Source organism: Schistocerca nitens, chromosome 2, assembly GCF_023898315.1.
Source record: "Schistocerca nitens isolate TAMUIC-IGC-003100 chromosome 2, iqSchNite1.1, whole genome shotgun sequence".
NCBI classification, from domain to species: Eukaryota; Metazoa; Arthropoda; class Insecta; order Orthoptera; family Acrididae; genus Schistocerca; species Schistocerca nitens.
In genome coordinates, this window is record NC_064615.1 from 1,148,419,193 (window position 1) to 1,148,442,492 (window position 23,300).

Genomic DNA, 23,300 nt, shown 5'->3' on the forward strand with positions numbered 1-23,300 from the left:
ATACTCGACTCCCAAAAGAAAATCCTACCATTTCCGTAGAAACGTATCTCGACTTAGAAGGACAATGCAGGAAACCCAGAGTATTTCATATGGCCGCAAATTGTGTGTTAATTCGGCAATGTGAGTGAGCGAGGGATGCAGTAAAGGAGGAATAATGCATCGGAAAAGAGATACTCGGAACCCCAAAGAAAATCCTATCGTTTCCGTAGAAACGTATCTCGATTTAGAAGGACAATGCAGGGAAACCAGAGTAAAATCATATGGACGCAAATTGTGTGTTAGTTCGTCAAAGTGAGGGAGCGAGGAATGCAGTAAAGGAGGAATAATGCATCGGAAAAGAGATACTCGGAACCCCAAAGAAAATCCTATCGTTTCCGTAGAAACGTATCTCGATTTAGAAGGACAATGCAGGGAATCCAGAGAATTTCATATGGACGCAAATTGTGTGTTAATTCGTCAATGTGAGGGAGCGAGGGATGCAGTAATGGAGGAATAATGCATCGGAAAAGTGATACTCGGAAACCCAAAGAAATTCCTATTGTTTCCGTAGAAACGTATCTCGATTTAGAAGGACAATGCAGGGAATCCACAGTATTTCATATGGACGCAATTTGTGTGTTAATTTGTCAATGTGAGGGAGCGAGGGATGCAGTAAAGGAGGAATAACGCATCGGAAAAGAGATACTCAGAACCCCAAAGAAAATCCTAGCGTTTCCGTAGAAACGTATCTCGATTTAGAAGGACATTGCAGGGAATCCAGAGTATCTCATATGGACGCAAATTGTGTGTGAATTCGTCAATGTGAGGGAGCGAGGGATGCAGTTAAGGAGGAATAATGAATCCGAAAAGAGATACTCGGAAACCCAAAGAAAACCCTATTGTTTCCGTAGAAACGTATCTCGTTTTAGAAAGATAATGCAGGGAACACAGAGAATTTCATATGGACGCTAATTGTGTGTTAATTCGGCAATGTGAGGGAGCGAGGGATGCAGTAAAGGAGGAATAATGCATCGGAAATGAGATACTCGGAACCCCAAAGCAAATACTATCGTTTCCGTAGATACGTATCTCGATTTAGAAGGACAATGCAGGGAATCCACAGTATTTCATATGGACGCCAATTGTGTGTTAATTCGTCAACGTGAGGGTGCGAGGGATGCAGTAAAGGAGGAATAATGCATCAGAAAAGAGATACTCGGAACCCCAAAGAAAATGTTATCGTTTCTGTAGAAACGTATCTCAATTTAAAAGGAAAATGCAGGGAATCCACAGTATTTCATATGGACGCAAATTATGTGTTAATTCGTCGATGTGAGGGAGCGAGGGATGCAGTAAAGGAGGAATAACGCATCGGAAAAGAGATACTCGGAACCCCAAAGAAAATCCTATCGTTTCCGTAGAAACGTATCTGGATTTAGAGGACGATGCAGGGAATCCAGAGTATCTCATATGGACGCAAATTGTGTGTTAATTCGTCAATGTGAGGGAGCGAGGGATGCAGTAAAGGAGGAATAATGCATCGGAAAAGAGATACACGGAACCCCAAAAAAAATCCTATCGTTTCCGTAGAAACGGATCTCGATTTAGAGGGACAATGCAGGGAATCCAGAGTATTTCATATGGACGCAAATTGTGTGTTAATTCGTCAATGTGAGGGAACGAGGGATGCAGTAAAGGAGGAATAATGCATCGGAAAAGAGATACTCGACTCCCAAAAGAAAATCATATCGTTTCCGTAGAAACGTATCTCATTTTAGAAAGATAATGCAGGGAACCCAGAGTATTTCATATGGACGCAAATTGTGTGTTAATTCGGCAATGTGAGGGAGCGAGGGATGCAGTAAAGGAGGAATAATGCATCGGAAAAGAGATACTCGGAACCCCAAAGAAAATCCTATCGTTTCCGTAGAAACGTATCTCGATTTAGAAGGACAATGCAAGGAATCCAGAGTATTTCACATGGACGCAAATTGTGTGTTTGTTCGTCAATGTGAGGGAGCGAGGGATGCAGTAAAGGAGGAATAATGCATCGGAAAAGAGATACTCGGAACCCCAAAGAAAATCCTATCGTTTCCGTAGAAACGTATCTCGATTTAGAAGGACAATGCAAGGAATCCACAGTATTTCATATGGACGCAAATTGTGTGTTAATTCGTCAATGTTAGGGAGCGAGGGATGCAGTAAAGGAGGAATAATGCATCGGAAAAAGAGATACTCGGAACCCCAAAGAAAATCCTATCTTTTCCGTAGAAACGTATCTCGATTTTAAAGGACAATGCAGGGAATCCAGAGCATTTCATATGGACGCAAATTGTGTGTTAATTCGTCAATTTGAGGGAGCGAGGGATGCAGTAAAGGAGAAATAATACATCGGAAAAGAGATACTCGGAACCCCAAAGAAAACCCTATCGTTTCCGTAGAAACGTATCTCGATTTAGATGGACAATGCAGGGAAACCAGTGTATTTCATATGGACGCAAATTGTGTGTTAATTCGTCAATGTGTGGGAGCGAGGGATGCAGTAAAGGAGGAATAATGCATCGGAAAAGAGATACTCGACTCCCAAAAGAAAATCCTATCGTTTCCGTAGAAACGTATCTCGTTTTAGAAAGATAATGCAGGGAACCCAGAGAATTTCAAATGGACGCAAATTGTGTGTTTATTCGGCAATGTGAGGGAGCGAGGGATGCAGTAAAGGAGGAATAATGCATCGGAAATGTGATACTCGGAACACCAAAGAAAATCCTATCGTTTCCGTAGAAACGTTTCTCGATTTAGAAGGACAAAGCAGGGAAACCAGAGTATTTCATATGGACGCAAATTGTGTGTTAGTTCGTCAATGTGAAAGAGCGAGGGATGCAGTAAAGTAGGAATAATGGTTCGGAAAAGAGATACTCGGAACCCCAAAGAAAATCCTTTTGTTTCCGTAGAAACGTATCTCGATTTAGAAGGACAATGCAGGGAATCCAGAGTATTTCATATGGACGCAAATTGTGTGTTAATTTGTCAATGTGAGGGAGCGAGGGATGCAGTAAAGGAGGAATAACGCATCGGAAAAGAGATACTCAGAACCCCAAAGAAAATCCTAGCGTTTCCGTAGAAACGTATCTCGATTTAGAAGGACATTGCAGGGAATCCAGAGTATCTCATATGGACGCAAATTGTGAGTTAATTCGTCAATGTGAGGGAGCGAGGGATGCAGTTAAGGAGGAATAATGCGTCGGAAAAGAGATACTCGGAACCCCAAAGAAAATCCTATTGTTTCCGTAGAAACGTATCTCGTTTTAGAAAGATAATGCAGGGAACCCAGAGAATTTCATATGGACGCAAATTGTGTGTTAATTCGGCAATGTGAGGGAGCGAGGGATGCAGTAAAGGAGGAATAATGCATCAGAAAAGAGATACTCGGAACCCCAAAGAAAATGTTATCGTTTCCGTAGAAACGTATCTCAATTTAGAAGGAATATGCAGGGAATCCACAGTATTTCATATGGACGCAAATTATGTGTTAATTCGTCGATGTGAGGGAGCGAGGGATGCAGTAAAGGAGGAATAACGCATCGGAAAAGAGATACTCGGAACCCCAAAGAAAATCCTATCGTTTCCGTAGAAACGTATCTCGATTTAGAAGGACAATGCAGGGAATCCAGAGTATCTCATATGGACGCAAATTGTGTGTTAATTCGTCAATGTGAGGGAGCGAGGGATGCAGTAAAGGAGGAATAATGCATCGGAAAAGAGATACACGGAACCCAAAAGAAAATCCTATCGTTTCCGTAGAAACGGATCTCGATTTAGAGGGACAATGCAGGGAATCCAGAGTATCTCATATGGACGCAAATTGTGTGTTAATTCGTCAATGTGAGGGAGCGAGGGATGCAGTAAAGGAGGAATAATGCATCAGAAAAGAGATACTCGACTCCCAAAAGAAAATCATATCGTTTCCGTAGAAACGTATCTCATTTTAGAAAGATAATGCAGGGAACCCAGAGTATTTCATATGGACGCAAAGTGTGTGTTAATTCGTCAATGTGAGGGAGCGAGGGATGCAGTAAAGGAGGAATAATGCATCGGAAAAGAGATACTCGGAACTCAAAAAAAAAACCTATCGTTTCCGCAGAAACGTATCTCGATTTAGAAGGACAATGCAGGGAATCCAGAGTATTTCATATGGACGCAAATTGTGAGTTAGTTCGTCAATGTGAGGGAGCGAGGGATGCAGTAAAGGAGGAATAATGCATCGGAAAAGAGATACCTAGAACCCCAAAGAAAATCCTATCGTTTCCGTAGAAACGTATCTCGATTTAGAAGGACAATGCAGGGAATCCACAGTATTTCATATGGACGCAAATTGTGTGTTAATTCGTCAATGTTAGGGAGCGAGGGATGCAGTAAAGGAGGAATAATGCATCGGAAAAAGAGATACTCGGAACCCCAAAGAAAATCCTATCGTTTCCGTAGAAACGTATCTCGATTTTAAAGGACAATGCAGGGAATCCAGAGTATTTCATATGGACGCAAATTGTGTGTTAATTCGTCAATTTGAGGGAGCGAGGGATGCAGTAAAGGTGAAATAATGCATCGGAAAAGAGATACTCGGAACCCCAAAGAAAATCCTATCGTTTCCGTAGAAACGTATCTCGATTTGGAGGGACAATGCAGAAAATCCAGAGTATTTCATATGGACGCAAATTGTGTGTTAATTCGTCAATGTGAGGGAGCGAGGGATGCAGTAAAGGAGGAATAATGCATCGGAAAATAGATATTCGACTCCCAAAAAAAAGTCCTGTCGTTCCCGTAGAAAAGTATCTCGTTTTAGAAGGACAATGCAGGGAACCAAGAGTATTTCATATGGACGCAAATTGCGTGTTAATTCGTCAATGTGAGGGAGCGAGGGATGCAGTAAACGAGGAATAATGCATCGGAAAAGAGATATTCGATTTCCAAAAGAAAATCCTATCGTATCCGTAGATTCGTATCTCGATTTAGAAGGATGATGCAGGGAACCCAGAGTATTTCATATGGACGCAAATTGTGAGATATTTTGTCAATGTAAGGGAGCGAGACATGCAGTAAAGGAGGAATAATGCATCGGAAAACAGATACTCGACTGCCAAAAGAAAAACCTTCCGTTTCCGTAGAAACGTATCTCGATTTAGAAGGACAATGCAGGCATCCCAGAGTATTTTATATGGACGCAAATTGTGTGTTCATTCGTCAATGTGAGGGAGCGAGGAATGCAGTAAAGGAGGAATAATGCATCGGAAAAGAGATACTCGGAACCCCAAAGAAAATCCTATCGTTTCCGTAGAAACGTATCTCGATTTAGAAGGAGACGGTAGGGAAACCCAGAGTATTTCATATGGACGCAAATTGTGTGTTAATTCGTCAATGTGAGGGAGCGAGGGATGCAGTAAAGGAGGAATAATGCATCGGAAAATAGATATTCGATTCCCAAAAAAAAGTCCTTTCGTTTCCGTAGAAACGTATCCCGAATTAGAAGGACAATGCAGGGAACCCAGAGTATTTCATATGGACGCAAATTGTGTGTTTATTCGTCAATGTGAGGGAGCGAGGGATGCAGTAAAGGAGGAATAATGCATCGGAAAATAGATATTCTACTCCCAAAAAAAAAAGTCCTATCGTTTCCGTAGAAACGTATCTCGATTTAGAAGGACAATGCAGGGAACCCAGAGTATTTCATACGGACGCACATTGTGTGTTAATTCGTCAATGTGAGTGAGCGAGGGATGCAGTAAAGGAGGAATAAAGCATCGGAAAAGAGATACTCGACTCCCAAAAGAAAATCCTACCATTTCCGTAGAAACGTATCTCGACTTAGAAGGACAATGCAGGAAACCCAGAGTATTTCATATGGCCGCAAATTGTGTGTTAATTCGGCAATGTGAGTGAGCGAGGGATGCAGTAAAGGAGGAATAATGCATCGGAAAAGAGATACTCGGAACCCCAAAGAAAATCCTATCGTTTCCGTATAAACGTATCTCGATTTAGAAGGACAATGCAGGGAAACCAGAGTAAAATCATATGGACGCAAATTGTGTGTTAGTTCGTCAAAGTGAGGGAGCGAGGAATGCAGTAAAGGAGGAATAATGCATCGGAAAAGAGATACTCGGAACCCCAAAGAAAATCCTATCGTTTCCGTAGAAACGTATCTCGATTTAGAAGGACAATGCAGGGAATCCAGAGTATTTCATATGGACGCAAAATGTGTGTTAATTCGTCAATATGAGGGAGCGAGGGATGCAGTAATGGAGGAATAATGCATCGGAAAAGTGATACTCGGGAACCCAAAGATATTCCTATTGTTTCCATAGAAACGTATCTCGATTTAGAAGGACAATGCAGGGAATCCACAGTATTTCATATGGACGCAAATTGTGTGTTAATTTGTCAATGTGAGGGAGCGAGGGATGCAGTAAAGGAGGAATAACGCATCGGAAAAGAGATACTCAGAACCCCAAAGAAAATCCTAGCGTTTCCGTAGAAACGTATCTCGATTTAGAAGGACATTGCAGGGAATCCAGAGTATCTCATATGGACGCAAATTGTGTGTTAATTCGTCAATGTGAGGGAGCGAGGGATGCAGTTAAGGAGGAATAATGCATCCGAAAAGAGATACTCGGAAACCCAAAGAAAATCCTATTGTTTCCGTAGAAACGTATCTCGTTTTAGAAAGATAATGCAGGGAACACAGAGAATTTCATATGGACGCAAATTGTGTGTTAATTCGGCAATGTGAGGGAGTGAGGGATGCAGTAAAGGAGGAATAATGCATCGGAAATGAGATACTCGGAACCCCAAAGCAAATACTATCGTTTCCGTAGATACGTATCTCGATTTAGAAGGACAATGCAGGGAAAACAGAGTATTTCATATGGACGCAAATTGTGTGTTAATTCGTCAATGTGAGGGTGCGAGGGATGCAGTAAAGGAGGAATAATGCATCAGAAAAGAGATACTCGGAACCCCAAAGAAAATGTTATCGTTTCCGTAGAAACGTATCTCAATTTAAAAGGAAAATGCAGGGAATCCACAGTATTTCATATGGACGCAAATTATGTGTTAATTCGTCGATGTGAGGGAGCGAGGGATGCAGTAAAGGAGGAATAACGCATCGGAAAAGAGATACTCGGAACCCCAAAGAAAATCCTATCGTTTCCGTAGAAACGTATCTCGATTTAGAAGGACAATGCAGGGAATCCAGAGTATCTCATATGGACGCAAATTGTGTGTTAATTCGTCAATGTGAGGGAGCGAGGGATGCAGTAAAGGAGGAATAATGCAACGGAAAAGAGATACACGGAACCCCAAAGAAAATCCTATCGTTTCCGTAGAAACGGATCTCGATTTAGAGGGACAATGCAGGGAATCCAGAGTATTTCATATGGACGCAAATAGTGTGTTAATTCGTCAATGTGAGGGAGCGAGGGATGCAGTAAAGGAGGAATAATGCATCGGAAAAGAGATATTCGATTTCCAAAAGAAAATCCTATCGTATCCGTAGATTCGTATCTCGATTTAGAAGGATGATGCAGGGAACCCAGAGTATTTCATATGGACGCAAATTGTGAGATATTTTGTCAATGTAAGGGAGCGAGACATGCAGTAAAGGAGGAATAATGCATCGGAAAACAGATACTCGACTGCCAAAAGAAAAACCTTCCGTTTCCGTAGAAACGTATCTCGATTTAGAAGGACAATGCAGGCATCCCAGAGTATTTTATATGGACGCAAATTGTGTGTTCATTCGTCAATGTGAGGGAGCGAGGAATGCAGTAAAGGAGGAATAATGCATCGGAAAAGAGATACTCGGAACCCCAAAGAAAATCCTATCGTTTCCGTAGAAACGTATCTCGATTTAGAAGGAGACGGCAGGGAAACCCAGAGTATTTCATATGGACGCAAATTGTGTGTTAATTCGTCAATGTGAGGGAGCGAGGGATGAAGTAAAGGAGGAATAATGCATCGGAAAATAGATATTCGACTCCCAAAAAAAAGTCCTTTCGTTTCCGTAGAAACGTATCCCGAATTAGAAGGACAATGCAGGGAACCCAGAGTATTTCATATGGACGCAAATTGTGTGTTTATTCGTCAATGTGAGGGAGCGAGGGATGCAGTAAAGGAGGAATAATGCATCGGAAAATAGATATCCTACTCCCAAAAAAAAGTCCTATCGTTTCCGTAGAAACGTATCTCGATTTAGAAGGACAATGCAGGGAACCCAGAGTATTTCATATGGACGCACATTGTGTGTTAATTCGTCAATGTGAGTGAGCGAGGGATGCAGTAAAGGAGGAATAAAGCATCGGAAGAGAGATACTCGACTCCCAAAAGAACATCCTACCATTTCCGTAGAAACGTATCTCGACTTAGAAGGACAATGCAGGAAACCCAGAGTACTTCATATGGCCGCAAATTGTGTGTTAATTCGGCAATGTGAGTGAGCGAGGGATGCAGTAAAGGAGGAATAATGCATCGGAAAAGAGATACTCGGAACCCCAAAGAAAATACTATCGTTTCCGTAGAAACGTATCTCGATTTAGAAGGACAATGCAGGGAATCCACAGTATTTCATATGGACGCAATTTGTGTGTTAATTTGTCAATGTGAGGGAGCGAGGGATGCAGTAAAGGAGGAATAACGCATCGGAAAAGAGATACTCAGAACCCCAAAGAAAATCCTAGCGTTTCCGTAGAAACGTATCTCGATTTAGAAGGACATTGCAGGGAATCCAGAGTATCTCATATGGACGCAAATTGTGTGTGAATTCGTCAATGTGAGGGAGCGAGGGATGCAGTTAAGGAGGAATAATGAATCCGAAAAGAGATACTCGGAAACCCAAAGAAAATCCTATTGTTTCCGTAGAAACGTATCTCGTTTTAGAAAGATAATGCAGGGAACACAGAGAATTTCATATGGACGCAAATTGTGTGTTAATTCGGCAATGTGAGGGAGCGAGGGATGCAGTAAAGGAGGAATAATGCATCGGAAATGAGATACTCGGAACCCCAAAGCAAATACTATCGTTTCCGTAGATACGTATCTCGATTTAGAAGGACAATGCAGGGAAACCAGAGTATTTCATATGGACGCCAATTGTGTGTTAATTCGTCAACGTGAGGGTGCGAGGGATGCAGTAAAGGAGGAATAATGCATCAGAAAAGAGATACTCGGAACCCCAAAGAAAATGTTATCGTTTCCGTAGAAACGTATCTCAATTTAAAAGGAAAATGCAGGGAATCCACAGTATTTCATATGGACGCAAATTATGTGTTAATTCGTCGATGTGAGGGAGCGAGGGATGCAGTAAAGGAGGAATAACGCATCGGAAAAGAGATACTCGGAACCCCAAAGAAAATCCTATCGTTTCCGTAGAAACGTATCTCGATTTAGAAGGACGATGCAGGGAATCCAGAGTATCTCATATGGACGCAAATTGTGTGTAAATTCGTCAATGTGAGGGAGCGAGGGATGCAGTAAAGGAGGAATAATGCATCGGAAAAGAGATACACGGAACCCCAAAGAAAATCCTATCGTTTCCGTAGAAACGGATCTCGATTTAGAGGGACAATGCAGGGAATCCAGAGTATTTCATATGGACGCAAATTGTGTGTTAATTCGTCAATGTGAGGGAACGAGGGATGCAGTAAAGGAGGAATAATGCATCGGAAAAGAGATACTCGACTCCCAAAAGAAAATCATATCGTTTCCGTAGAAACGTATCTCATTTTAGAAAGATAATGCAGGGAACCCAGAGTATTTCATATGGACGCAAATTGTGTGTTAATTCGGCAATGTGAGGGAGCGAGGGATGCAGTAAAGGAGGAATAATGCATCGGAAAAGAGATACTCGGAACCCCAAAGAAAATCCTATCGTTTCCGTAGAAACGTATCTCGATTTAGAAGGACAATGCAAGGAATCCAGAGTATTTCACATGGACGCAAATTGTGTGTTAGTTCGTCAATGTGAGGGAGCGAGGGATGCAGTAAAGGAGGAATAATGCATCGGAAAAGAGATACTCGGAACCCCAAAGAAAATCCTATCGTTTCCGTAGAAACGTATCTCGATTTAGAACGACAATGCAAGGAATCCACAGTATTTCATATGGACGCAAATTGTGTGTTAATTCGTCAATGTTAGGGAGCGAGGGATGCAGTAAAGGAGGAATAATGCATCGGAAAAAGAGATACTCGGAACCCCAAAGAAAATCCTATCTTTTCCGTAGAAACGTATCTCGATTTTAAAGGACAATGCAGGGAATCCAGAGCATTTCATATGGACGCAAATTGTGTGTTAATTCGTCAATTTGAGGGAGCGAGGGATGCAGTAAAGGAGAAATAATGCATCGGAAAAGAGATACTCGGAACCCCAAAGAAAATCCTATCGTTTCCGTAGAAACGTATCTCGATTTAGATGGACAATGCAGGGAAACCAGTGTATTTCATATGGACGCAAATTGTGTGTTAATTCGTCAATGTGTGGGAGCGAGGGAAGCAGTAAAGGAGGAATAATGCATCGGAAAAGAGATACTCGACTCCCAAAAGAAAATCCTATCGTTTCCGTAGAAACGTATCTCGTTTTAGAAAGATAATGCAGGGAACCCAGAGAATTTCAAATGGACGCAAATTGTGTGTTTATTCGGCAATGTGAGGGAGCGAGGGATGCAGTAAAGGAGGAATAATGCATCGGAAATGTGATACTCGGAACACCAAAGAAAATCCTATCGTTTCCGTAGAAACGTTTCTCGATTTAGAAGGACAAAGCAGGGAAACCAGAGTATTTCATATGGACGCAAATTGTGTGTTAGTTCGTCAATGTGAGGGAGCGAGGGATGCAGTAAAGTAGGAATAATGGTTCGGAAAAGAGATACTCGGAACCCCAAAGAAAATCCTTTTGTTTCCGTAGAAACGTATCTCGATTTAGAAGGACAATGCAGGGAATCCAGAGTATTTCATATGGACGCAAATTGTGTGTTAATTCTTCAATGTGAGGGTGCGAGGGATGCAGTAAAGGAGGAATAATGCATCGGAAAAGAGATACTCGGACCCCAAAAAAAATCCTATCGTTTCCGTAGAAACGTATCTCGATTTAGAAGGACAATGCAGGGAATCCAGAGTATCTCATATGGACGCAAATTGTGTGTTAATTCGTCAATGTGAGGGATCGAGGGATGCAGTAAAGGAGGAATAATGCATCGGAAAAGAGATACTCGGAACCCCAAAGAAATTCCTAACGTTTCCGTAGAAACGTATCTCGATTTAGAGACACAATGCAGGGAATCCAGAGTATTTCATATGGACGCAAATTGTGTGTTAATTCGTCAATGTGAGGGAGCGAGGGATGCAGTAAAGGAGGAATAATGCATCGGAAAAGAGATACTCGACTCCCAAAAGAAAATCATATCGTTTCCGTAGAAACGTATCTCGTTTTAGAAAGATAATGCAAGGAACCCAGAGTATATCATATGGACGCAAATTGTGTGTTAATTCGGCAATGTGCGGGAGAGAGGGATGCAGTAAAGGAGGAATATTGCATCGGAAAAGAGATACTCGGAACCCAAAAAAGAACCCTATGGTTTCCGCAGAAACGTATCTCGATTTAGAAGGACAATGCAGGGAATCCAGAGTATTTCATATGGACGCATATTGTGTGTTAGTTCGTCAATGTGAGGGAGCGAGGGATGCAGTAAAGGAGGAATATTGCATCGGAAAAGAGATACTCGGAACCCCAAGGAAAATCCTATCGTTTCCGTAGAAACGTATCTCGATTTAGAAGGACAATGTAGGGAATCCAGAGTATTTCATATGGACGCAAATTGTGTGTTAATTCGTCAATGTGAGGGAGCGAGGGATGCAGTAAAGGAGAAATAATGCATCGGAAAAGAGATACTCGGAACCCCAACGAAAATCCTAGCGTTTCCGTAGAAACGTATCTCGATTTAGATGGACAATGCACGGAATCCAGTGTATTTCATATGGACGCAAATTGTGTGTTAATTCGTCAATGTGAGGGAGCGAGGGATGCAGTAAAGGAGGAATAATGCATCAGAAAAGAGATACTCGACTCCCAAAAGAAAATCCTATCGTTTCCTTAGAAACGTACCTTGATTTAGAAGGACAATGCAGGGAACCCAGAGTATTTAATATGGATGCAAATTGTGTGTTAATTCGTCAATGTGAGAGAGCGAGGGATGCAGTAAAAGAGGAATAATGCATCGGAAAAGAGATACTCGACTCCCAAAAGAAAATCCTATCGTTTCCGTAGAATCGTATCTCGATTTAGAAGGAGACGGCAGGGAAACCCAAGGTATTTCATATGGACGCAAATTGTGTGTTAATTCGTCAATGTGAGGGAGCGAGTGATGCAGTAAAGGAGGAATAACGCATCGGAAAATAGATATTCGACTCCCAAAAAAAAGTCCTTTCGTTTCCGTAGAAACGTATCCCGAATTAGAAGGACAATGCAGGGAACCCAGAGTATTTCATATGGACGCAAATTGTGTGTTTATTCGTCAATGTGAGGGAGCGAGGGATGCAGTAAAGGAGGAATAATGCATCGGAAAATAGATATTCTACTCCCAAAAAAAAGTCCTATCGCTTCCGTAGAAACGTATCTCGATTTAGAAGGACAATGCAGGAAACCCAGAGTATTTCATATGGCCGCAAATTGTGTGTTAATTCGGCAATGTGAGGGAGCGAGGGATGCAGTAAAGTAGAAATAATGCATCGGAAAAGAGATACTCGGAACCCCAAAGATAATCCTATCGTTTCCGTAGAAACGTATCTCGATTTAGAAGGACAATGCAGGGAAACCAGAGTATATCATATGGACGCAAATCGTGTGTTAGTTCGTCAAAGTGAGGGAGCGAGGGATGCAGTTAAGGAGGAATAATGCATCGGAAAAGAGATACTCGGAAACCCAAAGAAAATCCTATTGTTTCCGTAGAAACGTATCTCGTTATAGAAAGATAATGCAGGGAACCCAGAGAATTTCATATGGACGCAAATTGTGTGTTAATTCGGCAATGTGAGGGAGCGAGGGATGCAGTAAAGGAGGAATAATGCATCGGAAATGAGATACTCGGAACCCCAAAGAAAATACTATCGTTTCCGTAGATACGTATCTCGATTTAGAAGGACAATGCAGGGAAACCAGAGTATTTCATATGGACGCAAATTGTGTGTTAATTCGTCAATGTGAGGGTGCGAGGGATGCAGTAAAGGAGGAATAATGCATCAGAAAAGAGATACTCGCAACCCCAAAGAAAATGTTATCGTCTCCGTAGAAACGTATCACAATTTAGAAGGAAAATGCAGGGAATCCACAGTATTTCATATGGACGCAAATTATGTGTTAATTCGTCGATGTGAGGGAGCGAGGGATGCAGTAAAGGAGGAATAACGCATCGGAAAAGAGATACTCGGAACCCCAAAGAAAATCCTATCGTTTCCGTAGAAACGTATCTCGATTTAGAAGGACAATGCAGGGAATCCAGAGTATCTCATATGGACGCAAATTGTGTGTTAATTCGTCAATGTGAGGGAGCGAGGGATGCAGTAAAGGAGGAATAATGCATCGGAAAAGAGATACACGGAACCCCAAAGAAAATCCTATCGTTTCCGTAGAAACGGATCTCGATTTAGAGGGACAATGCAGGGAATCCAGAGTATTTCATATGGACGCAAATTGTGTGTTAATTCGTCAATGCGAGGGAGCGAGGGATGCAGTAAAGGAAGGTAAATGCATCGGAAAAGAGATACTCGACTCCCAAAAGAAAATCATATAGTTTCCGTAGAAACGTATCTCATTTTAGAAAGATAATGCAGGGAACCCAGAGTATTTCATATGGACGCAAATTGTGAGTTAATTCGGCAATGTGAGGGAGCGAGGGATGCAGTAAAGGAGGAATAATGCATCGGAAAATAGATACTCGGAACCCAAAAAAAAAAACCTATCGTTTCCGCAGAAACGTATCTCGATTTAGAAGGACAATGCAGGGAATCCAGAGTATTTCATATGGACGCAAATTGTGTGTTAGTTCGTCAATGTGAGGGAGCGAGGGATGCAGTAAAGGAGGAATAATGCATCGGAAAAAGAGATACTCGGAACCCCAAAGAAAATCCTATCGTTTCCGTGGAAACGTATCTCGATTTTAAAGGACAATGCAGGGAATCCAGAGTATTTCATATGGACGCAAATTGTGTGTTAATTCGTCAATTTGAGGGAGCGAGGGATGCAGTAAAGGAGAAATAATGCATCGGAAAAGAGATACTCGGAACCCCAAAGAAAATCCTATCGTTTCCGTAGAAACGTATCTCGATTTAGATGGACAATCCAGGGAATCCAGTGTATTTCATATGGACGCAAATTGTGTGTTAATTCGTCAATGTGAGGGAGCGAGGGATGCAGTAAAGGAGGAATATTGCATCGGAAAAGAGATACTCGACTCCCAAAAGAAAATCCTATCGTTTCCGTAGAAACGTATCTCGTTTTAGAAAGATAATGCAGGGAACCCAGAGAATTTCATATGGACGCAAATTGTGTGTTAATTCGGCAATGTGCGGGAGCGAGGGATGCAGTAAAGGAGGAATAATGCATCGGAAAAGAGATACTCGGAGAACCCAAAAAAAAACCCTATGGTTTCCGCAGAAACGTATCTCGATTTAGAAGGACAATGCAGGGAATCCAGAGTATTTCATATGGACGCATATTGTGTGTTAGTTCGTCAATATGAGGGGGCGAGGGATGCAGTAAAGGAGGAATATTGCATCGGAAAAGAGATACTCGGAATCCCAAAGAAAATCCTATCGTTTCCGTAGAAACGTATCTCGATTTAGAAGGACAATGTAGGGAATCCAGAGTATTTCATATGGACGCAAATTGTGTGTTAATTCGTCAATGAGAGGGAGCGAGGGATGCAGTAAAGGAGAAATAATGCATCGGAAAAGAGATACTCGGAACCCCAAAGAAAATCCTATCGTTTCCGTAGAAACGTATCTCGATTTAGATGGACAATGCAGGGAATCCAGTGTATTTCATATGGACGCAAATTGTGTGTTAATTCGTCAATGTGAGGGAGCGAGGGATGCAGTAAAGGAGGAATAATGCATCAGAAAAGAGATACTCGACTTCCAAAAGAAAATACTATCGTATCCGTAGAAACGTATCTCGTTTTAGAAACATAATGCAGGGAACCCAGAGCATTTCATATGGGCGCAAATTGTGTGTTAATTCGGCAATGTGAGGGAGCGAGGGATTCAGTAAAGTAGGAATAATGCATCGGAAAAGAGATACTCGGAACCCCAAAGAAAATCCTATCGTTTCCGTAGAAACGTATCTCGATTTAGAAGGACAATCCAGGGAATCCAGAGTATTTCATATGGACGCAAATTGTGTGTTTATTCGTCAATGTGAGGGTGCGAGGGATGCAGTAAAGGAGGAATAATGCATCGGAAAAGAGATACTCCGAACCCCAAAGAAAATGTTATCGTTTCCGTAGAAATGTATCTCAATTTAGAAGGACAATGCAGGGAATCCACAGTATTTCATATGGACGCAAATTATGTGTTAATTCTTCGATGTGAGAGAGCGAGGGATGCAGTAAAGGAGGAATAACGCATCGGAAAAGAGATACTCGGAACCCCAAAGAAAATCCTATCGTTTCCGTAGAAACGTATCTCGATTTAGAAGGACATGGCAGGGAATCCAGAGTATCTCATATGGACGCAAATTGTTTGTTAAGTCGTCAATGCGAGGGAGCAAGGGATGCAGTAAAGGAGGAATAATGCATCGGAAAAGAGATACTCGGAACCCCAAAGAAAATCCTATCGTTTCCGTAGAAACGTATCTCGATTTAGAGGGACAATGCAGGGAATCCAGAGTATTTCATATGGACGCAAATTGTGTGTTAATTCGTCAATGTGAGGGAGCGAGGGATGCAGTTAAGGAGGAATAATGCATCGGAAAAAGAGATACTCGGAACCCCAAAGAAAATCCTATCGTTTCCGTAGAAACGTATCTCGATTTTAAAGGACAATGCAGGGAATCCAGAGTATTTCATATGGACGCAAATCGTGTGTTAATTCGTCAATTTGAGGGAGCGAGGGATGCAGTAAAGGAGAAATAATGCATCGGAAAAGAGATACTCGGAACCCCAAAGAAAATCCTATCGTTTCCGTAGAAACGTATCTCGATTTAGATGGACATTGCAGGGAATCCAGTGTATTTCATAATGACGCAAATTGTGTGTTAATTCGTCAATGTGAGGGAGCGAGGGATGCAGTAAAGGAGGAATAATGCATCGGAAATGAGATACTCGGAACACCAAAGAAATTCCTATCGTTTCCGTGTTTCCGTAGATACGTATCTCGATTTAGAAGGACAAAGCAGGGAAACCAGAGTATTTCATATGGACGCAAATTGTGTGTTAGTTCGTCAATGTGAGGGAGCGAGGGATGCAGTAAAGTAGGAATAATGCTTCGGAAAAGAGATACTCGGAACCCCAAAGAAAATCCTATCGTTTCCGTAGAAACGTATCTCGATTTAGAGGGACAATGCAGGGAATCCAGAGTATTTCATACGGACGCAAATTGTGTGTTAATTCGTCAATGTGAGGGAGCGAGGGATGCAGTAAAGGTGGAATAATGCATCGGAAAAGAGATACTCGACTCCCAAAAGAATATCATATCGTTTCCGTAGAAACGTATCTCGTTTTAGAAAGATAATGCAGGGAACCCAGAGTATTTCATATGGACGCAAATTGTGTGGTAATTCCGCAATGTGAGGGAGCGAGGGATGCAGTAAACGAGGAATAATGCATCGGAAAAGAGATACTCGGAACCCAAAAAAAAAACCTATCGTTTCCGCAGAAAAGTATCTCGATTTAGAAGGACAATGCAGGGAATCCAGAGTATTTCATATAGACGCAAATTGTGTGTTAATTCGTAAATGTGAAGGAGCGAGGGATGCAGTAAAGGAGGAATAATGCATCTGAAAAGAGATACTCGGAACCGCAAAGAAAATCCTATCGTTTCCGTAGAAACGTATCTCGATTTAGAAGGACAATGCAGGGAATCCACAGTATTTCATATGGACGCAAATTGTGTGTTAATTCGTCAATGTGAGGGAGCGAGGGATGCAGTTAAGGAGGAATAATGCATCGGAAAAAGAGATACTCGGAACCCCAAAGAAAATCCTATCGTTTCCGTAGAAACGTATCTCGATTTTAAAGGACAATGCAGGGAATCCAGAGTATTTCATATGGACGCAAATCGTGTGTTAATTCGTCAATTTGAGGGAGCGAGGGATGCAGTAAAGGAGAAATAATGCATCGGAAAAGAGATACTCGGAACCCCAAAGAAAATCCTATCGTTTCCGTAGAAACGTATCTCGATTTAGATGGACATTGCAGGGAATCCAGTGTATTTCATAATGACGCAAATTGTGTGTTAATTCGTCAATGTGAGGGAGCGAGGGATGCAGTAAAGGAGGAATAATGCATCGGAAATGAGATACTCGGAACACCAAAGAAATTCCTATCGTTTCCGTGTTTCCGTAGATACGTATCTCGATTTAGAAGGACAAAGCAGGGAAACCAGAGTATTTCATATGGACGCAAATTGTGTGTTAGTTCGTCAATGTGAGGGAGCGAGGGATGCAGTAAAGTAGGAATAATGCTTCGGAAAAGAGATACTCGGAACCCCAAAGAAAATCCTATCATTTCCGTAGAAACGTATCTCGATTTAGAAAGACAATGCTGGGAATCCAGAGTATTTCATATGGACGCAAATTGTGTGTTAATTCGTCAATGTGATGGTGCGAGGGATGCAGTAAAGGAGGAATAATGCATCGGAAAAGAGATACTCGGAACCCCAAAAAAAATCCTATCGTTTCCGTAGAAACGTATCTCGATTTAGAAGGACAATGCAGGGAATCCAGAGTATCTCATATGGACGCAAATTGTGTGTTAATTCGCCAATGTGAGGGACCGAGGGATGCAGTAAAGGAGGAATAATGCATCGGAAAAGAGATACTCGGAACCCCAAAGAAAATCCTGTCGTTTCCGTAGAAACGTATCTCGATTTAGAGGGACAATGCAGGGAATCCAGAGTATTTCATATGGACGCAAATTGTGTGTTAATTCGTCAATGTGAGGGAGCGAGGGATGCAGTAAAGGAATAATGCATCGGAAAAGAGATACTCGACTCCCAAAAGAAAATCATATCGTTTCCGTAGAAACGTATCTCGTTTTAGAAAGATAATGCAGGGAACCCAGAGTATTTCATTTGGACGCAAATTGTGTGTTAATTCGGCAATGTGCGGGAGCGAGGGATGCAGTAAAGGAGGAATAATGCATCGGAAAAGAGATACTCGGAACCCAAAAAAAAAAAACCTATGGTTTCTGCAGAAACGTATCTCGATTTAGAAGGACAATGCAGGGAATCCAGAGTATTTCATATGGACGCATATTGTGTGTTAGTTCGTCAATGTGAGGGAGCGAGGGATGCAGTAAAGGAGGAATATTGCATCGGAAAAGAGATATTCGGAACCCCAAAGAAAATCCTATCGTTTCCGTAGAAACGTATCTCGATTTAGAAGGACAATGTAGGGAATCCAGAGTATTTCATATGGACGCAAATTGTGTGTTAATTCGTCAATGTGAGGGAGCGAGGGATGCAGTAAAGGAGAAATAATGCATCGGAAAAGAGATCCTCGGAACCCCAAAGAAAATCCTATCGTTTCCGTAGAAACGTATCTCGATTTAGATGGACAATGCAGGGAATCCAGTGTATTTCATATGGACGCAAATTGTGTGTTAATTCGTCAATGTGAGGGAGCGAGGGATGCAGTAAAGGAGGAATAATGCATCAGAAAAGAGATACTCGACTTCCAAAAGAAAATCCTATCGTATCCGTAGAAACGTATCTCGTTTTAGAAAGATAATGCAGGGAACCCAGAGAATTTCATATGGACGCAAATTGTGTGTTAATTCGGCAATGTGAGGGAGCGAGGGATGCAGTAAAGTAGGAATAATGCATCGGAAAAGAGATACTCGGAACCCCAAAGAAAATCCAATCGTTTCCGTAGAAACGTATCTCGATTTAGAAGGACAATCCAGGGAATCCAGATTATTTCATATGGACGCATATTGTGTGTTAGTTCGTCAATGTGAGGGAGCGAGGGATGCAGTAAAGGAGGAATATTGTATCGGAAAAGAGATACTCGGAACCCCAAAGAAAATCCTATCGTTTCCGTAGAAACGTATCTCGATTTAGAAGGACAATGTAGGGAATCCAGAGTATTTCATATGGACGCAAATTGTGTGTTAATTCGTCAATGTGAGGGAGCGAGGGATGCAGTAAAGGAGGAATATTGCATCGGAAAAGAGATACTCGGAACCCAAAAAAAAACCCTATGGTTTCCGCAGAAACGTATCTCGATTTAGAAGGACAATGCAGGGAATCCAGAGTATTTCATATGGACGCATATTGTGTGTTAGTTCGTCAATGTGAGGGAGCGAGGGATGCAGTAAAGGAGGAATATTGCATCGGAAAAGAGATACTCGGAATCCCAAAGAAAATCCTATCGTTTCCGTAGAAACGTATCTCGAATTAGAAGGACAATGTAGGGAATCCAGAGTATTTCATATGGACGCAAATTGTGTTTTAATTCGTCAATGTGAGGGAGCGAGGGATGCAGTAAAGGAGAAATAATGCATCGGAAAAGAGATACTCGGAACCCCAAAGAAAATCATATCGTTTCCGTAGAAACGTATCTCGATTTAGATGGACAATGCAGGGAATCCGGTGTATTTCATATGGACGCAAATTGTGTGTTAATTCGTCAATGTGAGGGAGCGAGGGATGCAGTAAAGGAGGAATAATGCATCAGAAAAGAGATACCCGACTCCCAAAAGAAAATCCTATCGTTTCCTTAGAAACGTACCTTGATTTAGAAGGACAATGCAGGGAACCCAGAGTATTTAAGATGGATGCAAATTGTGTGTTAATTCGTCAATGTGAGAGAGCGAGGGATGCTGTAAAGGAGGAATAATGCATCGGAAAAGAGATACTCGACTCCCAAAAGAAAATCCTATCGTTTCCGTAGAAACGTATCTCGATTTAGAAGGAGACGGCAGGGAAACCCAAGGTATTTCATATGGACGCAAGTTGTGTGTTAATTCGTCAATGTAACGGAGCGAGGGATGCAGTGTATGAGGAATAGTGCATCGGAAATGAGATACTAGACTCCGAAAAGAAAATCCTATCGTTTATGTAGAAACGTATTTCGATATAGAACGAAATGGCAAAGAATCCTATCGTATTCGTAGAAACGTAACTCGATTTAGAAGGACAATGCAAGGAATCCAGAGTATTTCATATGGACGCAAATTGTGTGTTAATTCGTCAATGTGAGGGAGTGTGGGATGCAGTAAAGGAGGAATAACGCATCGGAAAAGAGATACTCGGAACCCCAAAGAAAATCCTATCGTTTCCTTAGAAACGTATCTCGATTTAGAAGGACAATACAGGGAATCCAGAGTATTTCATATGGACGCAAATTGTGTGTTAATTCGTCAATGTGAGGGAGCGAGGGATGCAGTAAAGGAGGAATAATGCATCGGAAAAGAGATGATCGACTCCCAAAAGAAAATCCTATCGTTTCCGTAGAAAAGTATCTCGATTTAGAACGACAATGCAGGGAATCCAGAGTATTTCATATGTACGCAAATTGTGTGTTAATTCGTCAATATGTGGGAGCGAGGGATGCAGTAAAGGAGGAATAATGCATCGGAAAAGAGATACTCGACTCCCAAAAGAAAATCCTATCGTTTCCGTAGAAACGTATCTCGATTTAGAAGGACAATGCAGGGAATCCAGAGTATTTCATATGGACGCAAATTGTGTGTTAATTCGTCAATGTGAGGGAGTGAGGGATGCAGTAAAGGAGGAATAATGCATCGGAAAAGAGATACTCGACTCCCAAAAGAAAATTATATCGTTTCCGTAGAAACGTATCTCGATTTAGAAAGATAATGCAGGGAACGCAGAGCATTTCATATGGACGCAAATTGTGTGTTATTTCGGCAATGTGAGGGAGCGAGGGATGCAGTAAAGGAGGAATAATGCATCGGAAAAGAGATACTCGGAACCCCAAAGAAAATCCTATCTTTTCCGTAGAAACGTATCTCGTTTTAGAAAGATAATGCAGGGAACCCAGAGTATATCATATGGACGCAAATTGTGTGTTAATTAGTCAATGTGAGGGCGCGAGGGATGCAGTAAAGGAGGAATAATGAATCGGAAAAGAGATACTCGACTACCAAAAGAAAATCCTATCGTTTCCGTAGAAACGTATCTCGTTTTAGAAAGATAATGCAGGGAACCCAGAGTATTTCATATGGACGCAAATTGTGTGCTAATTCGGCAATGTGAGGGAGCGAGGGATGCAGTAAGGGAGGAATAATGCATCGGAAAAGAGATACTCGACTCCCAAAAGAAAATCCTATCGTTTCCGTAGATAAGTATCTCGATTTAGAAGGACAATGCAGGGAATCCAGAGTATTTCATATGGACGCAAATTGTGTGTTAATTCGTCAATGTGAGGGAGCGAGGGATGCAGTAATGGAGGAATAGTGCATCGGAAAAGAGATACTCGACTCCCAAAAGAAAATCCTATCGTTTCCGTAGAAACGTATCTTGATTTAGAACGACAATGCAGGGAATCCAGATTATTTCATATGGACGCAAACTGTGTGTTAATTCGTCAGTGTGAGGGAGCGAGGGATGCAGTAAAGGAGGAATAATGCATCGGAAAAGAGATACTCGACTGTCAAAAGAAAATCCTATCGTATTCGTTGAAACGTATCTCGATTTAGAAGGACAATGCAAGGAATCCAGAGTATTTCATATGGACGCAAATTGTGTGTTAATTCGTCAATGTGAGGTAGTGTGGGATGCAGTAAAGGAGGAATAACGCATCGGAAAAGAGATACTCGGAACCCCAAAGAAAATCCTATCGTTTCCGTAGAAACGTATCTCGATTTTGAAGGACAATGCAGGGAATCCAGAGTATTTCATATGGACGCAAATTGTGTGTTAATTCGTCAATGTGAAGGAGCGAGGGATACAGTAAACGAGGAATAATGCATCGGAAAAGAGATACTCGAACCCCAAAGAAAATCCTATCGTTTCCGTAGAAACGTATCTCGATTTAGAAGGACAATGCAGGGAATCCAGAGTATTTCATATGGACGCAAATTGTGTGTTAATTCGTCAATGTGAGGGAGCGACGGATGCAGTAAAGGAGGAATAATGCATCGGAAAAGAGATACTCGACTCCCAAAAGAAAATCCTATCGTTTCCGTAGCAACGTATCTCGTTTTAGAAAGATAATGCAGGGAACCCAGAGTATTTTATATGGACGGAAATTGTGTGTTAATTCGTCAATGTGAGGGAGCGAGGGATGCAGTAAAGGAGCAATAATGCATCGGAAAAGAGATATTCGGAACCCCAAAGAAAATCCTATCGTTTCCGTAGAAACGTATCTCGATTTAGAAGGACAATACAGGGAATCCACAGTATTTCATATGGACGCAAATTGTGTGTTAATTCGTCAATGTGAGGGAGCGAGGGATGCAGTAAAGGAGGAATAATGAATCGGAAAAGAGATACTCGGAACCCCAAAGAAAATCCTATCGTTTCCGTAGAAACATATCTCGATTTAGAAGGACAATGCAGGGAATCCAGAGTATTTCTTATGGACGCAAATTGTGTGTTAATTCGTCAATGTGAGGGAGCGAGGGATGCAGTAAAGGAGGAATAATGCATCGGAAAAGAGATGATCGACTCCCAAAAGAAAATCCTATCGTTTCCGTAGAAAAGTATCTCGATTTAGAACGACAATGCAGGGAATCCAGAGTATTTCATATGTTAGCAAATTGTGTGTTAATTCGTCAATGTGTGGGAGCGAGGGATGCAGTAAAGGAGGAATAATGCATCGGAAAAGAGATACTCGACTCCCAAAAGAAAATCCTATCGTTTCCGTAGAAACGTATCTCGATTTAGAAGGACAATGCAGGGAATCCAGAGTATTTCATATGGACGCAAATTGTGTGTTAATTCGTCAATGTGAGGGAGTGAGGGATGCAGTAAAGGAGGAATAATGCATCGGAAAAGAGATACTCGACTCCCAAAAGAAAATTATATCGTTTCCGTAGAAAGGTATCTCGATTTAGAAAGATAATGCAGGGATGCAGAGCATTTCATATGGACGCAAA